Genomic DNA, 16,933 nt, shown 5'->3' with positions numbered 1-16,933 from the left:
CAGGGAGTTACAGAATCTCTGTGTCCTTTTCCTTGTGACAAACCCATGTCACAAGGAAAAGGACATGGATTCAAGGAGAAGTGGAGAATTGGTGCCCTTTTTGCAACAAATCTATCACAGCTCCCAAGGCTAAAGTTAGTTTCAGGGCTCTGCTTACTTCTCTGGTTCTGTCTTTACTTAGATTTTGGGTGGAATGATTCTTATTTTCTTGCACATTGATACATTTAAGAAGATTAAAAAATATTTTATCTACCATTTTTTGTCATTTATTATGTTTTCAGCAGGAGGATCAACCAAGGCACCTAGCTTGCCATATTGCTTGATTGACACTTTGATGAGTCTCTGTCTTTGCATATGTATGACTCTCTACCTGAAATTCTCTCTCCCAATCTTTGAAACTCTGCTCAAATGTCTCCTTTGTGCTTCTTTGACTGCCTTCTTCACCTAAGGAGAGCTGGCTATTGCCTCTAGACTCTAAAAGTGTCCTATGTCCACTTCTATTAAGGCATGGAATACAGCAGTCATAATTTACAGAGTCCCTTTGTTCAAAAACTATTAAAAATGTCAAGACAGTGATAGCAGAGCATTAAACCAAGAGTGACTCCATTCTATATGTGGGGCTCTGTACAGCTGCACAGTTCACATTCCCATGAAACTAGCTCTGGTAGTAATTACTGGTTTACATTTCCATCTCCCTTTTTAATTACCGGATAGGTATGAGAGAACACTGTCTAAGGTAAGCCTGTCTGATTAGTCTGTATGCCCCCAAGAGGCTAGCAAGGTGCCACGTACAATCAGTAAATGGTTATTGAATGAACAAATGAAAACTACATAATGTTCTCAATTCTAAAACACACCAAAACTTTGATACCAGCTTTAAGAGAAAAGCAGAAAAACCATATCAAATGTCCCCATTCATTGTAACATGCTTTCTAGTTTCAGAATAGTTCACAACATATACATCTTAGAACTGAGAAAACATGATGTTGTCTTTTAGCATCCTATATGATGGCTGTTCTTATGCACTGTGGAAAGTGTGATGTTTCTTTCAGTTCTAAAGTGGGTTCCTGGGGTCATCTTTCTCTCTTATTTTCTCTGACAGTTGCTCTTGGCTGAACCCTGGGCTGGGAATGGTCTGCAATCTTAGGTCATGACTGAAGAAGGAGTAATGAAGTCGTCTTGTGGGCAGCAGGATAGTTGGTCAATCTGCTAATCTCCCACCAGACTTCTGGGTTTCCCTTGGGAGAAGTGCTCTCCAAGCTCCTTTATGTCATTTATGTCATGTGGCATATTTAAACATCTCCCTGGAGAAAGGAGGGTTCAGCTCCCAGTTCTAGCTCATTTAGACCTGTGGCTTCTACTTTCTGTGCCTCAGTTTCCCCTTTATACAAGGAGGAGAGCGAGTGGCCCCAAAGGGATACAGAGAAGGGAGTTGTTGGGGGGTATTGAATCAGAACAACTCCAGGGTCTGTTCCTAGAGAGATCGATCAACTCCCAAGCCTCCCAAGCCTCCCAAGCCCCCATCTCACCACCCCAAGCTTTTAAGACCAGAAAAGATAGAGGAAGAGGGCTTTAAGGATGCCCACTATCCTCCAACCCTAACTTTTAGCGCCTAAGGCAGTGTTCCCTCTTACCCACCCTGGAAACTCGGAATCCAGAACCAACCCCTCCCCCACATCTTCAGCCTCTCCCCCTGCGGCTTCCCCAACTAGGCCCCCTCCCCCTATTACAGCATTGCTCTGGGCGCCAGGACGGATTCAAGCCAGGGACTGCTGCAGTCAGCTCTCCGCCTTTCTGGGCTCCTGCAGCTTATGTCCAGGCTCTGCAGCCTCCGGCTGTGCTTTGGACAGTCTTTTATCCCTCCCCCACCCTGCCCCCGCATGTCACGACCCCATGCTTAGGGCCCAGAGGTGGGCGGGCACAGTGGGCACGGGTGGGGGCCCCAGCCAAGGCGGCAGGTAGAGCAGGGTTCTCCCTCCACACTGGGGATGCCTCGGCTGTGCGGACTGTGGGTGGGGGACGCCTGTCAGTGGGTCTGAGTCCGGGCACAGCGCCCCACCCTGGCAGGGGCTGGGGCAGAAGGGGGGTGCTCCTTGAACCGAGGCCAGGAGCTGAAGTCCGGGAGCAGACCGGGAAAATCCAAAGGAAAGTCTCCTAAAGGGACGTGCCTGGGGGGTTGTGTGTGACATTCAGGGTGTGACTGTGCCTCGGTGGGGCGCGAGACCTTGTTTGTGAGGCTGTGTGACTGGTCCCCAACCGCCCGCCTCTGGGCATGGGTCCCTGTGCCTAGGTCGGCCGTGCGTAGCCGTGACACTTTGTGTGCCTCGTCCTGGGTCCCCGGCAGACTCTGACCCGGTGGTCCCCGGGCAGGGGAATCTTATTCGCACCCCCAGGCTGGGCCTCCCCAACGCTGTCGCTCAGCGAGGTGGGTGCTCCTCGGGGACCCCGGCAGCCGTCCGCCGGCTGCGCCCTCGTCCCTCCTGGGTCCGGTGCGGGGGCGGGGAGCTCGGCCCCCCTCCCTCTCCCCGGCTCCCGGCTCGGCCGCCCTGCGCGGGGGCGGGGGCGGGGGCGGAGCGCGCGGGCGGGATCCCCCCGCCTCCCCTTCCTGGTCCCCGGGAAATCCAGCCTCCGTGGCTTGGCCGCCTCCCGCTCCCGCGCCCGCTGCCGCTCGGCGCTCGCTCGGGGCTCCGCAGCCGGCGCGGCCCCTCCGCTGGGGGCTCCGCAGTGCCGGGCCCCGGTCCCTGCCCGCCTGCCGGCCGCCGCAGCGCCCCCGGCCCGGGCCGCCGGCACCATGTAACCCGGCTGGAGCCCGAGCCGGGCCAGGTAAGCCGCGTGGAGGGGTGGGGACCGGGCCGCGCTTGCTGCGCCCTCTGCAGCGCCCCCCAGGCTCGGCCAGGCTGCGGCCCGGCGCCGCCCACGCCCCGGGCTCCGGCGGCCTCGGCTCTGGCCCCGGGAGGGGGGAGGGGCTGGGCCTCTTCGGGCGCCCCCGCCCTCGCCCCGGCCTGGCTGCCCGTGGGCCTGACCCGAGGGGCGGGCGGGGGACCACGCGGACCGAGGTGCCGAGGACTCACTCTCCCGGCCACGGCCGCGGGGTCGGCCCGCCCCGGCCCAGCCCTTGCCCGGCTGGAGGCTTGGGTCTGGGAGGGAGTAGCCAGCTGGCTGTGGGGGGAAGTCGTGGTGTTGGGGAGATCCGGAGAGAAGTTTCCTCTGCAGGTGTGTGAATGTGAGTGCGTGTCACTGTGTGCCCGTGATGAGTGTGTGTGTGTGTCAGCGCGTGAGTCTGTGGGTGATTGTGCGTGCCAGTGACTGTATGCAGTGTGTGTGCGCGTGTCACTGTGGGCGAGTGTGAGTGTGTGCAGTGTGAGCGTGGAGGGGTCCCTGTGCATGTATCCGTGGGCATGTGAGTGCATGAGTGTGCCTGTGCATGCCTCTGTGAGTGTGTGTGTGAATGGATGTATGCGTGTCCGTGCGACTGGGTCTCTGTGAGTGGGTCCCAGTATCTGTGCTTTCTCTGACTGAGTGTGTGCTTGTGTGTGTGTTGGCTGTGTGAGAACATGTCTGAGCAGAGTTCACTCTGAATCACCCACACCTGTGCTTTGTCTCCCCACACCCCTCAATTCCTGGTGGGACATGGGACAAGGAGATCAGACTTTTCAGAGGTCAGATCATCTCCCCCCTCCCCAGGGACTCCTCACCTCTGACTCAGGCAAGAGCTTCATGGCCCTCCCCACCTTGGTCTCCACCTCACCTACCTCAGGGGTACCCTGTGTGATGCTAGGGGTCGTGTCCTTCCTGCATGCCGAGGCCCCTGGTGGTGGCAGGGTCTGGAGTGAGCTAGAGAGTGTTCGCCTGTGTGTGCTGCTGCTGCTTGGGGCCTGGGAACTTGTGTCATCTCAGTAATGTTTCACCGAGGGCCCTTTAGAGCCAGGAGCTGAGGAGGCCAGGTGGAAGTGTCTGCCCTGTTGTTAGTCATCCGAGCAGGTGGCTCTCTCCCAGACTTCCAAGCCCCAGATCTCCAAGTTCTGGGTCATTGGTTCAGCCCACTGGCTCTGGGTGGGTTTGCGCTAAACTCTTTGAAGTAATAATAATTAAACCATGCCTTTATATTAGCCCAGGGCTTTTGAAAATGCTCCCCTCTCAACTCTTTCTTCTTATTTCCCCAACAGTCCTGGGAAGCAGGCAGGGCAGGTATCAGGTTAAGCCGTATGAAATTGTTAATATTCAACTTTTTTTTTTAAACCTATAAAACCAGCGGTTTCACATGGTTCAACCTAATATAATGCCAATTTACAGATGAGAATGTTAAGGCTCGAGAGATGAATTGCATTTCCCACAACCACACACTGCTAGTCAGTGGTATAGAAAGACTATAACCCAGGTCTTTTGGTGACTTAAAGAACTTGGCTAGACCAAGGTTAGAGAGTGGTACTCCCCGGTGTGCTCTTTCTGACCCTGGGGCACTGCCCTCCACCTCTGCCTTCCCTGAATGCTGGGGCTACTTCTGCACCTAGCTGCCAATGCCTCAGGGTGGGGGGGAGAAGAGCGGAGGGAGGGGAGGGAGAAGCTTCGTGAGCTGGCAGTGAATCAGGGTCTAAAAAGGGAGCTGGGAGGGCTAGGGTGGCAGGTGTTTCTAAAAGGAACATGAACATTGGATGAACAGCCTCAGATACAGCCCCCGCACCCCCAGCCCCCACTGCCCCATTGATCTGGCAGGCAGTGCCCACTGCATTTTGTGCCAGGGGGCTCACGTCCAAGGAGTAAGCTTGTATGTAGTTATAGAATGATGGCCAGGGGAGGAACTTTAGAGTTGACTTGGTCCAACCTCTTAATTACAGATTGGGGCCTCTGAAGCCCAGAGAAGGGAGGGGACTTGCCCAAGGTCACACAGCAAATTTGTGGGTCTAGCCAAGGAACTTTCCAACCCTCCATGTTACCTTCTATTCTTGAACTCCCCCAACCCCATCAGAGCTGAGCATAAGGGATTTGGAGAGAAGAAATGAAGACTCAGTAAGCCTAAGGCTATAAATCCTTCAACCTGAAACCCCTTTCCAAAGAGAGATGTTTCTGGAGAAGGCTATGGGCTTGTCTCAATTCCAGCTGGTGAGGGGCTGGAGCTGCTGCAGACTTTCCCAGACTTTCTTCTGTGTCGGTGCTTGCTTTCAGCGGCTGCCTGGCACCTAACATCATCTCTTCCAGCTGATGTTGAGGCTTGAGCTGGCAGAGCTCATTTTCCTTCATCCCACCCAGTTTCTGATGCATTTCGCCTCTAGCTGGACTGACAATTCCTTACCTTATTGGATTCCTGATGGGTAGAGAAACTTCTGGGGCTTGTCTGATTTTGGAAGGGTCTGTGGTTACCCCTAAATCCTTTCTAATGAAATCTTCCAGGAGTCTAAGGCAAATGATAAAATGATTGTCCCTATTTTACAGGTGGGAGATTGAATTAAGTGAGGGGCCTCCTATTTGGTTGGTTTTTAGGTTCTTGAAGTGAGGTAATGAAGGGAGCAAATGTCAACGAAGGCTTTTTTCTAGAGAGGCTTCCAAAGACCTCTTTCAGTGTCTTACCATCCCCACGGTCAGGAAATCTTCCCAGATTCTGATTTTATTCCCACTTGGTAGAGTCAAAGCTTTGTTTGTCTCTCAGTGGGGGTTGGAAGAACAGCTGCGTACCCTCCACTATGCAAGCATTATGTCTTGGATCCCTCTTCATCCACCCCCCTTACCAGTCTGAAGGCTGCTGGCTCAGCGGGCCTCCTGCCGTCTGGGGAGTCTGGGTTTGAGTTGGGGTGAGGTGGTGGCACCATCGTTATGGTAACGAGCTGCCAGCTCATCGTTGCTAATAACTTGTCAGGCCCCTGGGCTCAGGGCAGCGTCCCTTCCCACAGCCTTTCTTCCCATGTCACAGAGAGAAAAAGTGAGGCTGTGAGGGAGGGGCCTGGGAACAAGGGAGTCCGGGGAGGTGGGTGGTCTTGTCACTGGGACTGTAGCTGGAGAGCTTGGCTGGGAGCTGGCTTGGGGGCTGGTTTACGCATATGGTTATACAGGTTTGCATATGATTGCATGGGCTGTTGACATGTGAATACACATAGAATATGCTTGTGTAAACTTGTACGTGCCAGCTGACATGTACACAGGCAAACATGCTTCCAAGCATCAGAACATGCTTGTGCATGAATACTGCCTCTACCATCTGTACATAAGGCACCCAAGAAATCTGGGTTTGTGGGGGTGTCCAGGTATGTGGGTGGGGATCTGATCTTTTTCTGATGCAGCTTCAAAGTGTCTTGTTAACAAAGGGACAGAATGGTCCCAGGGTTCCTTCTTCTTCCTTCCAGTCAAGAGCTCAAAGTGGGAGTGGGCTGGGGATGGTGTTGGGGGTCCAAGCTCCCAGCTCCCAAAGGCGCCTGCCTCTGTGCCCTTTGAGCTCAGGTAGCCCCTGCCCCCTCACTCTCTGTTCTTTCTCATCCTCTCTTCTTCCTGTGTGTAAATATTAAAGAGCTGAGCCTGCAGGGCTGATGTAGACATGGGGAGAGAGTGAAATTAAAAAGGATTCCCTCGCCCCCATCCCTACACCCCCGCCCTGCAGTCCCCCGCTCCTGCTTCCTCCCCTCTCCCCTCACCCCTCCCCTCACTCAGTGCTTCCACATGTCTCTCCTCCCCCCAGTCCAGATGGGAGCTGGCTCCTTCAGAAAGGGGGCTCAGAACAGGGTGTGGGGAGCTACCTCTTTCTGCCTCCCCCCACCACATCTGCCTACAGGGCTGGGAGCCCCCAGGTGAGTATTTCTTTTATTTTCGGGGTGGTGGTTAAGAAGAAAAGTGGTTTTTAGAACCAGCTGTGAGTGGCGTTGAGAGGCTCTGGGCTGAAAGGAGGTGGGTGGGGTCCTCTCTCTAGGCTTCCTCAGGGAAGCCCCGTGTCTGGGTTTCTTTTCTCTCTTGGGACAGAGAGGGAAATGGGGAGGGGGTATCAGGTGCCCCCGGTGGATGAGAGAGATAGTGGGAGGGGCAGGGGGAGAGGGGCTTCTGTTCTACAGAGGTGTGTGGTGGGGTAAGCCTGCTCCTTCCTGGCGTCCTGGGTTTCTGGCAACCGGACCGGGAGGATCTCTGGGAACTGTCCCGGGTGCTGAACTGGAGTCTGTGGGGATTTGCTCCTTCGGAGCTGTCCCGAGTGCTGAATGAGGCTTCTTTCGGGCCAGATGGTGGAAAGGCAGCAGGGCAGTGGGGAGAGCTCACTAGAAAAATTCTCCCAGATGACCCACTTTCCAAGGGCAGAGTCCTTGGATGGAAATATAGAGTCTGGGGTCCTCCCTCTGGTTTTAGGCCTCACAGTTATTAATGGTATTTGGGAACCCTTTCCCAAAGGAGTCCCTCTCTCATTTTCCTGTTTTGGTTCCCCCTCTCCTTTCCAAAACTATCCTACTGTTAGTGTAGGGGTAGAGATGGAGCATGATATTGTGGCTGTGAGCTCTCTTCTCCTGGGACGGTTTTTAGCGCAACAAGCTCAGAGGTACTGGCAGCAACCTTTATCCTATGGGGTCCCAGAAATTCAGGTTCAAGGTGGTTCTGGATTAAGAGAGGTTGGGTCTTGCTGGTTAGGCCTGGGGTGGATGGAGCTCAGGAGGTCAGAATTGAACTTGATTGACCACTTAATATCCCCCTGTCCACCATACTTTGGAATTTAGGACAGGGGACACTGAAATATTCTGCAAGCCTGTCTTGTGCTCTGCCCATTCCCAACCCTAGCTCAGAGCAGCATTTGGGAGAGACTTTTGTTGGGGAGGAACATTTCCAAGCAAAGGATTCAAGGAGTGGGTGGGGTTGTTCAGTGCCATGGAGAAGAGAAGGAGGAGGCTACTGGAGACAGGGCAGTGGGAAAAGAAGAAGAACTGGGGGAGTAAAAAAAAATATTCAAACTGGGGAGTGAGGTCTGTATTTCAATCATCAGTTCCCTTGGATATCTTTTTCCTACTGGCATAGGGTCAGGGTCATATCAGTTATCTGGGTTCTTATGCACTGTCTTTGTAACTGTGAAGGGAATAGACATAGGAATTATTTCTCCAGGTCCCTTCCCTTGTCATCCCAGGGGGATGAAAGCCAAATGTCAGGACATGCAGATGAGACTGGGGGAACAACAGGCAGGAGGGATTGATGGCAGCTTCACCTCCGATCCCCAAGAGCACAATCAAATATTCAAATGGGATCCTTCTGGAGGGAGAGGAAGGGGAGGGTTTCCAGATAATGCTGGACAAAAACTGGGTGTGGCAGGGAGTTCAAGAAAAGGGAGAGGTAACTGAGGACTCCAAACTGAACCAGTTCATCCCTTGCCAGATGTGACTTCTAGTTAATAAGGAGCCCCTCACCCGTCATGTTTTTGATGTAACTCATCAAGATGATTTCTCTCTTCTCTAGCTGCTTGGGAGGAGCTGAGTTTTCCTATGCTGTGGGTGCTGGGAGGTGGTGGGTGTGGGTGTGGGTGCCTGTTTGGGGAGGGGAGGTGTTTGTGCTCTACTCAGCTCCCTTGGTTACATAACAGCTTTGATAAGACTTTACTTTGGAGCTGCTGCTACTGCCTGAAGCAGTCACCCCTCCACCCCCACATGGAATGCTGGATGTCCACCCCCTTCTCCCTGGCCCCTTGGAGAGTCCTGCTATTCATGATCCAGTGTTCTAGCAGCTGCTTCCCTGCCAGGAGGTGTCTGCAGCTTGCCTCCCTGCTCTCTACCCAGCTCCTGTTTTTAAATACTTACTTCTTTTGTTATTTTGAGCCCAGGTCACCCTCTTTATATTTTTAAGCCTCATGGTCTACCCTCTCCCTAGGCAGGGCCCTCAGGCTAGGAAGGGAGGGGTTCACTGAACATCATGAAGCTGCCCTCTAGGGAAGAAGAGGGACATCCTAGAAGATTTTAGGGCCCAGAGATAATTTCCTTACTGTTTCTTCCCCTGCCCCAATAACTGTTCTGGGGTTTGAGAGTGGTGGACTATACCCAGAGGTACTGGGAGGAAAGACTCTGGCTTTGATATTTCCCCTGTATTTCCTTTTTTTAGAATTAAGGTGTTGTATATATGGGGGAGCTGCCTCTTGGGCAGGAAGAGATGCACCTACTCCAAGGTGCACCTGTTCATTGTTACTCCCACCCAGGTTGCCTGAAGAAATCTTGGTTTCTCCAGGCATGGGACAAGGAAATTATAGAGCCCTTTTTAAAAATGGATTTTTTTTTTCTTTCTGAGAGTGGGTGGGCATAGGATGTGTCCAGGACTGGGACATATCCTATTGATATCAGGAACAACTTTTCAAGTGGAGAAGTGGGAGACTAGCAGGAAGAGAGAGAAAATGCAAACTTGTGATATACTCGGAGAGAATATGGACTCCTGGCTTTGTGGACAGGATAGAAGCCGTGGGATGGCCTGGATATCTCTGCAGGACCTGTGACTCCAGTGCACATGCATGTATATTTCTTCCTGTGTGTGTGCATATGACTGTGTATATGTACATAATTATGTGTGAATATGTCATATGTGTGTGTATAAGCACATTTATTTGTAGAAGTGTGGAAAAATATATATGTGTGTGTACGTATGTATGACTAGGTATGAATCCATGTACATATGTGACTATGAAGGTGATTAATTAAAGCTGTGTGTGTGATGTGCTTACCAAGTGATGCATATGTGTGAATGTAAGCATGCATGTGAGCGTGTATGTGGCGTGCACATATACACACATGAATTGACAACCTATGACTATATGTATGTAAATTGAATCATACATGTGAATACATGTAAGAGAGAGAGAAAGAGAGAGATTCTGATGATTCTGATTCTGATGAATGTTGGGCTACCCAAAAGTTGTTTCCTTCACTAGCTTGAACTTGATCCACCCCAATGCCTGTGGCTCTTCTCCAGAAAGTAGGCTGTCTGAGGTCTCTCAAATTCTCATGTCCTCGGGAGCCAACTGTTCCCACCACCATCGATGTGAAGGGAGTTAGCTGAGGGAAAACCTATACAGGCCTCAGGGGCAGCTGAGTAAGAGATTCAGGCTCAAGGCTGTTTGGATGCTGTGGTGCTCAGTGTGTATGTGGGGAGAGAGTGGGGACTGAAACACTGGCGTTACTAAAGAAGTTTCAAAAATCAAGAAGAAGTTGGGCTTAGTGGATGAAAGTGGTAGTGGATATAAGGAAGACCCAGATGTGTGCATAAGCTTCACACATACGGGACATGTGGCAATACATATATACATGTATATGTATATATTACCTGTCTATGCCATAATATGCATATCTCAACATAGGTGCACTTACTAACATGTACATACATGAAAAAAATCTATGGAAGTGTATATACCAACAGCATGCACATACATGCTAATATACATGTATACGTGAACTGAGTATACAGAAACATGTGGGCGTATGCTAACACTGGCCTGACTGCACCCCGTGGCCATAGACATGTGCACCTCACTCGCCCAGGTTAACAACAGCCTGCAAACAATCCCTTCCCCATCACTGTGCTTCATCCAATGCATCCATTCATTCAGCCCTTGTTTGTTTTATGCCTGTAATGTGCCATGTGCTCTGCTAGACACTAGGGATGGTCCTTGACCTCAGGCAACTTACACTCCAGAGAGGGCAAAAGACACGGAGCCAAGTAAGGAGGGTGTTGAGGAAGGTAGATGCGTATAAGTGTTCATGGCGGGCAGTGGGGACCTGAAGAGGGGGAGGTTCGTTCTGGAGTGGGCAAGGGAGAGGTTTGATCCATAGAAGGGGAGGCCTTTGAGCTGAGCCTTAAATATTGAACGGGTGTTTACCTGGTGGGCAACTGCGGTAAAAGGTATTTCAATGACTGGAAATGTCCTAACTGGTCTTCCTACTTGCACCCTTGCCACTCCCACCTCCTTAGACGCTCCCCTGAAAAGCAGCCAGAGTAAGATGCGGTCTTGCCTTTCCCTTGGCTTTCCATTTCACTTGGCGTGAAATCCAAGGTGCTCAGAGGGGCCTGAGCGACGTGAGTGCTGTGTGTGAAATAGCCCCTGATTTCCCTCCTGGTCTCAGGGACCACTCCTGCACGGGCTTCCTTTCTGTTCCATGAAGAGCACAGTCCCACCTTGAGGCTGTTGCACTTGCGTTTTCCTTCAGCCTGAAATGCTCTTCTCCCAGACACCCAGGCAACTCGCTCCCTCACCGTATTCAGGTCTTTGCTCAAAAGTCACTTTTTTGGAGAGGGCTCCCCAGTAGCCTATCTTAAATATCCCCTTGTCATCCTATCTCCTCACCCCATTTCATTATTTTTATTTCAGTACTTGCCACTGCCATTATTTCATATATTTGTTTATCATGCCTCTTTCTGCACTAGAATATCGACTTCATGAGAACGAGAGGCTTCATCTGTTTCGTTCATTGCTGTCTCTCTCTGGCTTGGAGTAGGCACTCCACACGTATTTGACGAATGAACACATTCTAGATAGCTGGCAGCCCGTGAGGAGAAAGGATCAAGGTGGAACAAGATGCAGGGCCGGGAGACCTGTTGTAATAGCTCTGGTGAGAAATTAGGATGACTTAGAACACCAGCAGTGGAGATGGAGAAAGGAGATACAGTGTACAAACACATGCATGTACATACACACACACACACACACACACACACACACACACGCATGTGCATGTATATATTTCAATCAGATTTGCTGTCTTGGTAGGGGAAGGCTAAGGAGGAAAGCAAAAGTGTCTCTGTGTGCACATGTGGTATATAAGTCATGAACAGCCCACGACAAGCTGGACACCCTCCAGCTAACCCTGGCCGCTCTTCTCCCTGTTGTGTCTTCTCACCACCATGCCACGTATGCCCATCCCTGCCAGCCAGGGGTCTCTGTGATCCCATTCCGTCAGTGATGCAGGGTACCTGCTTTAGGGAACAGGAGTTGGGAACAGCGTCCTGAACAGTGGGAACGGTCTTAGGAAGTCTGAGCCACAAACAGAGACTTAGAGACTCTCGGAGAGAGGCACGTGGACCGAGAGAGCAGAGGGAGAAGGGGAAGGACAGCGGAGAGCTCAGAGCCGGGGAGCTCAGGCATGGCCCAGACTTCCTGAAGCCAGATGTGGTGGGACAGGACAGCACCTTGGGCAGCTTCTGCTGTCTGCCCACCTCTTCCCTCCCTCCCTTCCCCTCCTGCTCCACTCCGGGTCCTCTCTCCTGTCCCCTGGTGCTGTAGGTGGCTTAGCCAAGCTTGAGCTTAGGAGTTACTGGTCGCCCCAGGCTGTCGTGTGAATTCAGGTATGTGGGGAGACCCAGGGAAAGGGGTTCCTATAAGATAGGTTGGGGTTTGGTAATAGGGAAGGAATTTCTCTGAGAGTGTCCACTTTGGTTGTTTTCCGTTCTCCCAAGAGAGCATGGAGAATCGAGCGTGTGTTGCACTGTGAGAAACTGAGGTTAAACCTCAGGCAGGACCAATCAGCTGCTGGTGCGAAGGGACTGACAATGTGGGAAAGCTGGGAGGAGAGCGGGGGATAAAAGGAGGAGGGAGTAGGGGTTGTGGGTTCCCCCCATCCCATGCCACTCCCTGACCTCTGGTGGCGGGGAGAGGTCAAGGCCTGCTGGCCTCTTTGAGGGCTCCTCCCTGGACCTCCAAGCCTGGGGCTGGGCTGCTTTATTCCTGAGGCCAGTGATAGAGCCTCTTTCAGGTTCTAGGGTGTAGGGGGCCCATTTGCCTCTCTCCTCTCGCTCATCTGGGCTAGGGGCCGGGGTGCTGCTGCTGCTCCCCTCCCACCTGGGCTGTGAGCGTGGGGGTTGGGCCAGAACAGCCGCCAGAGCCGCCCACCTGCCCGCGGTGTCATGGCAACGACTCTGCCCACGTGGACGATGAGGAAAGGGAGGAGAAGAGAGGAGAGGAGGCATCACAGCAGACGTGAGGATGGGAGGGGGCTCCTCAGGGTCCTGCGTGCCGGACCCCACCCTCTAGCTTGGCCTCACCCCAGCTTGGTTCATCCCAAGGCCCCCCGGGGCAGGGTGGGGCTGGTGTTCCAGCCCTGGCCTCAGAGTGTGCATGTCCTTGGGTGTCCTGAGTAATGATGACCTTGGCCTCCTGCTCTGCAGGGCCCTGGCTAGGGTCCTGGGGGACATGGGGCTTTGGCATGTGCAGGCCTCTCTTTCCCCACCCTGCAAGTCGGGGATGGTGCCTGGGGCTGAGGGGATAAGAGCCCGACCTACTTCTCCATTTTCTCACTATTTTTCAAAAGGAAAATGACCCACTTTTCAGCCAATAGGACTGGGGCCTGTTCCCAGGCTGATTCCCTGAGCCCCCCTGCCCAGGCCTCTGCCCCATCCTCAGCCTGTTAGCCACGTGCTGGACCCACTTCCTAAAGGGCAGCAGGTGAACCTGAGTGGAGGGGCCCTCCCCTGCCGTCGTGCCTGGCTGGGGGAGCAGCCTGTTCTCTGTGGGGCAGGGGTGGGCTGAGGCCCGACTGGTCCCATGTCTGCTCTGCTTTGAGCAGACCCTGTTGTCTGCCCCAGTCCTGGGCACTTTGAGTGTCTCCATACACTCCCAGGATGCACCTCGAGGAGGGGCAGGGGGAGCTCTGGGAGTGGGAGGAGGATTGTACCCCTCCTCTAGCCCTGTTCCAGTGGGTAGTGGTCGTCTTCCCAGGCCGCAGTATTTCATGTGGAAGAGGAGAGTCTGTGGGATTGGAGAGCCGTGTCTGTCTGTCTGTCTGCCTGCCTGCTGGCCAGAGTTCTTCCCAGAGCACCCTCCTAGAGGGTTCTGTCTGTGCCTCTCTTTCCAAGCCCCTCCCCCTATCTAGGATATTGGTCTGGGCCTCAGAGCCCCCTCCCTCCCTCAGCTATATTGGCCTGGGCTGGCTTGGGGGGTGATTAGGGATTTAATTATTTAGTTTCTCCAGCTCAGTAGATTAATTCCATCCATCACAGGCAAGCCGAGCCTTCCTTCCCTCCCTGGACTGCCTGGCCAACCCCAGAGAAATGGAGCATCATTGCTCACCTGGGCCTAGTATTGGATCTGGGAACAATGGATAAAGTCCTTATTGGGGGAGGATGTGGTGTATGACACTGAGCAGATGTGGGTGCCTAAGTGCTGTGAAATGAACATGTATGTCTGTCATGTGGGGAGGAACATGTATTTAAGCTCTTGTATCTGCGCAGCATCTATGCCCACGAGTATCGATGTCTATTGGATAACAATGCACATGTGTTTGAACACCGTGGGGATAAGTTTGTGTGTATCATGTGACAATGACTGTGTGTGTGAGGACAGATGACACCTAAGTTGTGTGTGGATGACTGAGTGGCTACGTAATTTGTCTCTGGATGAACGTGTGTGTTATTTTGTGAATGAGCAGTCTTGGGAACACGTATGGGAAGTGTGAGGGAGAGGTAGCAGAGATGGAGGTTTCCAGAGGCTGAGAAATCAGTAGGGCACACTGGACTCCCCCTGCTTGCGTCCTCAGACCAGTGTGGTCAGGGGGGCGTGCCACTTTAGACATACTCTGTTCAGCTGGGACTTGATCTCCTGGAGGTTGAGAGTGTCAGGCCTGGACTCAGACCCGGATTCAAATCCTTCTTTCACTACCTGTGTGACCTTGGGCAATGTTCTTTATCTTTCTAAGCCTCAATTTCCTCATCTGTAAAATGGGAGTCACAATAGTACCTACTGCAAAGGATGGTTTTGAGGGTTACACGAGGAAATGCGTCTAAAGTGCTTACCACTGGGCCTGTGCAGTTGTAGGCTTTCAAAGAGCCAAACCTCAGACTTCAGAGTTGAAAGCCCCACAGGTTGTCTGGTCTGAAATGTGTTCAGTGCTTGAATCTGCTCTATGTGGTCTTCCAGCCTCTGATTGCATGCCTCCCTGGACAGGACACTTTTTAGGGAAACCATATCCCTCTGGACTAGCTCTGCCTGCTGGGGAGTTCCGGTCCAGCTGCAGGGAGTCATTGCCCTCCTGCCTTTTCCTGTTTCTCCCCCTTTCCCCATGCCTCAGCTGTGGGTTACTACTTGAGGGCTCAGTCGTTGACTCTGAGCTCATTGAACACCTGCTCTGCGCCATGTTTGGCCATACGGAGATAGATCATGTGAATCCTGGCCTTCAAGGATCTCACAGCCTGCAAACAAGTATTGACCCCACTGTGCTAAATGCAGATATGGGACCCCAAAGGAGGTAGCAGCTGCTGTGTCCTGGCATGGATGGGGAGGGCACTCTTAGGGAAGGCTTCTTGGAGAGAGTACACCTGAGCTGCATCGGAGGGTAAAGCTGGGAGCACGTGTCATCCATATGAAGGGATCTTGAAGTCCGTGCAGCCTCCTCTTCCCACGTGCTCTCCTGCTCTGTCCCCAGCTCCCAGCTCTCTTTTCTCCTGCTGAGCCCAGAAATCCAGAGACCAGAGCAGAGGCTTAGATATCCCTGAGTCTGGGACAGGGGCCGGCAGAGCTGAGGGGTGGGAGGCACCACCACGTGAACCCAGCAGTCAGCCAACCAACCAGCCTTCATCGGGCCCTGTGGGGCCCAGCTCTGTGCTTGACTCCCCTGTGGGAGGGGCCCAAAAGGTGCTGGAAGCTTCTGTCCCAGCTCACACAGACAGCTTGCGGGACAGTGTGCTAACCCAGGAGGCAGTCCTAAACTCTGGACCCCATAAGGGGACCAGACATCTAGGCCAGAGGGTAGGAAAGGCCATGGGCCTGGCCTGGCTGAGCAGCTTCTATCCAACGGTCCCCTGCCATGGGCTTGAACTTCCACCTCTTGTTTTCTGGTGGCAAGCTCAGATGTGGCAGCACCCTGGAGGCCAGGGCAGTACCAGCCCAACTCACATATAGATTGAAGAAGGCGCTAGGGTGCTAAAGTCAGAAGAAGCCAACATATGGAGACATAAGTGCGGTTGCCCTGGATAGATCAGCTCAATCACTCATTGCCACAACCTCAGGAGGTAGGTTTTGTTATCCCTATTTTATAGATGAGAATATTGAGGCTCAGAGAGATAAAACAAGTTGTTCGTGGTCTTGCAGGGAGGTTGTGATATAATGGATGGAGGTGGATGACTGTCTCTCCAATACCCAGCTGTGAGGTCTCTGGGATTTCCCTTCTAGATCCGTGGACTTGGGCAAGAGACCAAGCCCTAGCTGCTGGGGTTCGTGGGGGTCTGTGAATCAAGGGTCTCTGGTCCTCTCAGATGCCACCATCCTTGGTCACCAGGGCTGGTCTACAGTCTTCTGTATGCTCAAGGTATGGGGGGTCTTCACAAGGAGCCCAGGCAAACAGAAATTTCCAGGTGCTTGAACAAATGCATTTCAGACTACTCATTTCTGATCCAGACTGAATTCTGGTATGGCTACAGCCTCTGCCCAAAGCTGTCTGAGAAATCCCCTTGGTGGCCCTGTTTCTAGGTCTCATGCATGTAAGTGGTTTCTCCCTCGTTAGCAAAAGCTAACACTCAGCACTGTGCCCGGCATTTTACCTGCATTATCGCAATCCTCATGACATCACCATGAGAAAGGGACCATTCTTGCCCCGGTTTGAAAATGGGGAAACTGAACTTGAGCGAGATGAAGGGACTTCCTTAAGGCCACACGTCTAGTGAGTGGTGGACCTGGGTTATGAACTCAGTTTAGCTCAAGACCCGGAAGCCACAGTCTGTGTCACCACCTGCCCCTAAGTGGGGTCCTGTGGAAATTCTGGTCTGGGCGTCCTCCCTCTCAGCGGGAGACAGCCTTCCCCAAAGAAGGCTCCTGGGGACCTTCAGGAGGGGGAGAGGGGAGAGTGGACATGACAAGGCAGCACAGCCTGAGGACTGGCCCAGTTGACAGAAAGGGAAGAGAGAGCAGAGAATGAGCCGGAAGCAGCTGGCCATGGCTGCAATTAGGGGGTAGGAGGCGGTGAGGCTGATCAGGCTGAATCGTGTCTCAAAGGGCCTTTGGCAGCCCTGGAGAAGGAGGAAG

The 16,933-nt window shown here is 52.9% G+C and overlaps 1 protein-coding gene across 2 annotated transcripts in view; it reads left to right on the top strand.

Moving 5' to 3' along the window:
* The first annotated feature begins 2,688 nt into the window (after positions 1-2,688).
* The window catches only part of DLGAP3 (discs, large (Drosophila) homolog-associated protein 3), a 58,319-nt gene continuing 44,074 nt past the window's right edge, over positions 2,689-16,933 (top strand). The window contains exons 1-2 of one of the 2 annotated variants that reach the window (XM_012642252.1): positions 6,282-6,429; positions 6,665-6,773. The gene's annotated coding sequence lies outside the window, so the exon portion shown is untranslated. Of the gene's footprint in view, positions 2,824-6,281; positions 6,430-6,664; positions 6,774-16,933 lie in introns of those variants that run through there. The other variant, XM_012642251.1, reaches the window with a different exon arrangement.

This window comes from Propithecus coquereli, unplaced genomic scaffold (assembly GCF_000956105.1).
Source record: "Propithecus coquereli isolate 6110/MARCELLA unplaced genomic scaffold, Pcoq_1.0 Scaffold178, whole genome shotgun sequence".
Taxonomy (NCBI): domain Eukaryota; kingdom Metazoa; phylum Chordata; class Mammalia; order Primates; family Indriidae; genus Propithecus; species Propithecus coquereli.
This window is presented reverse-complemented; position numbering and strand designations above follow the sequence as displayed.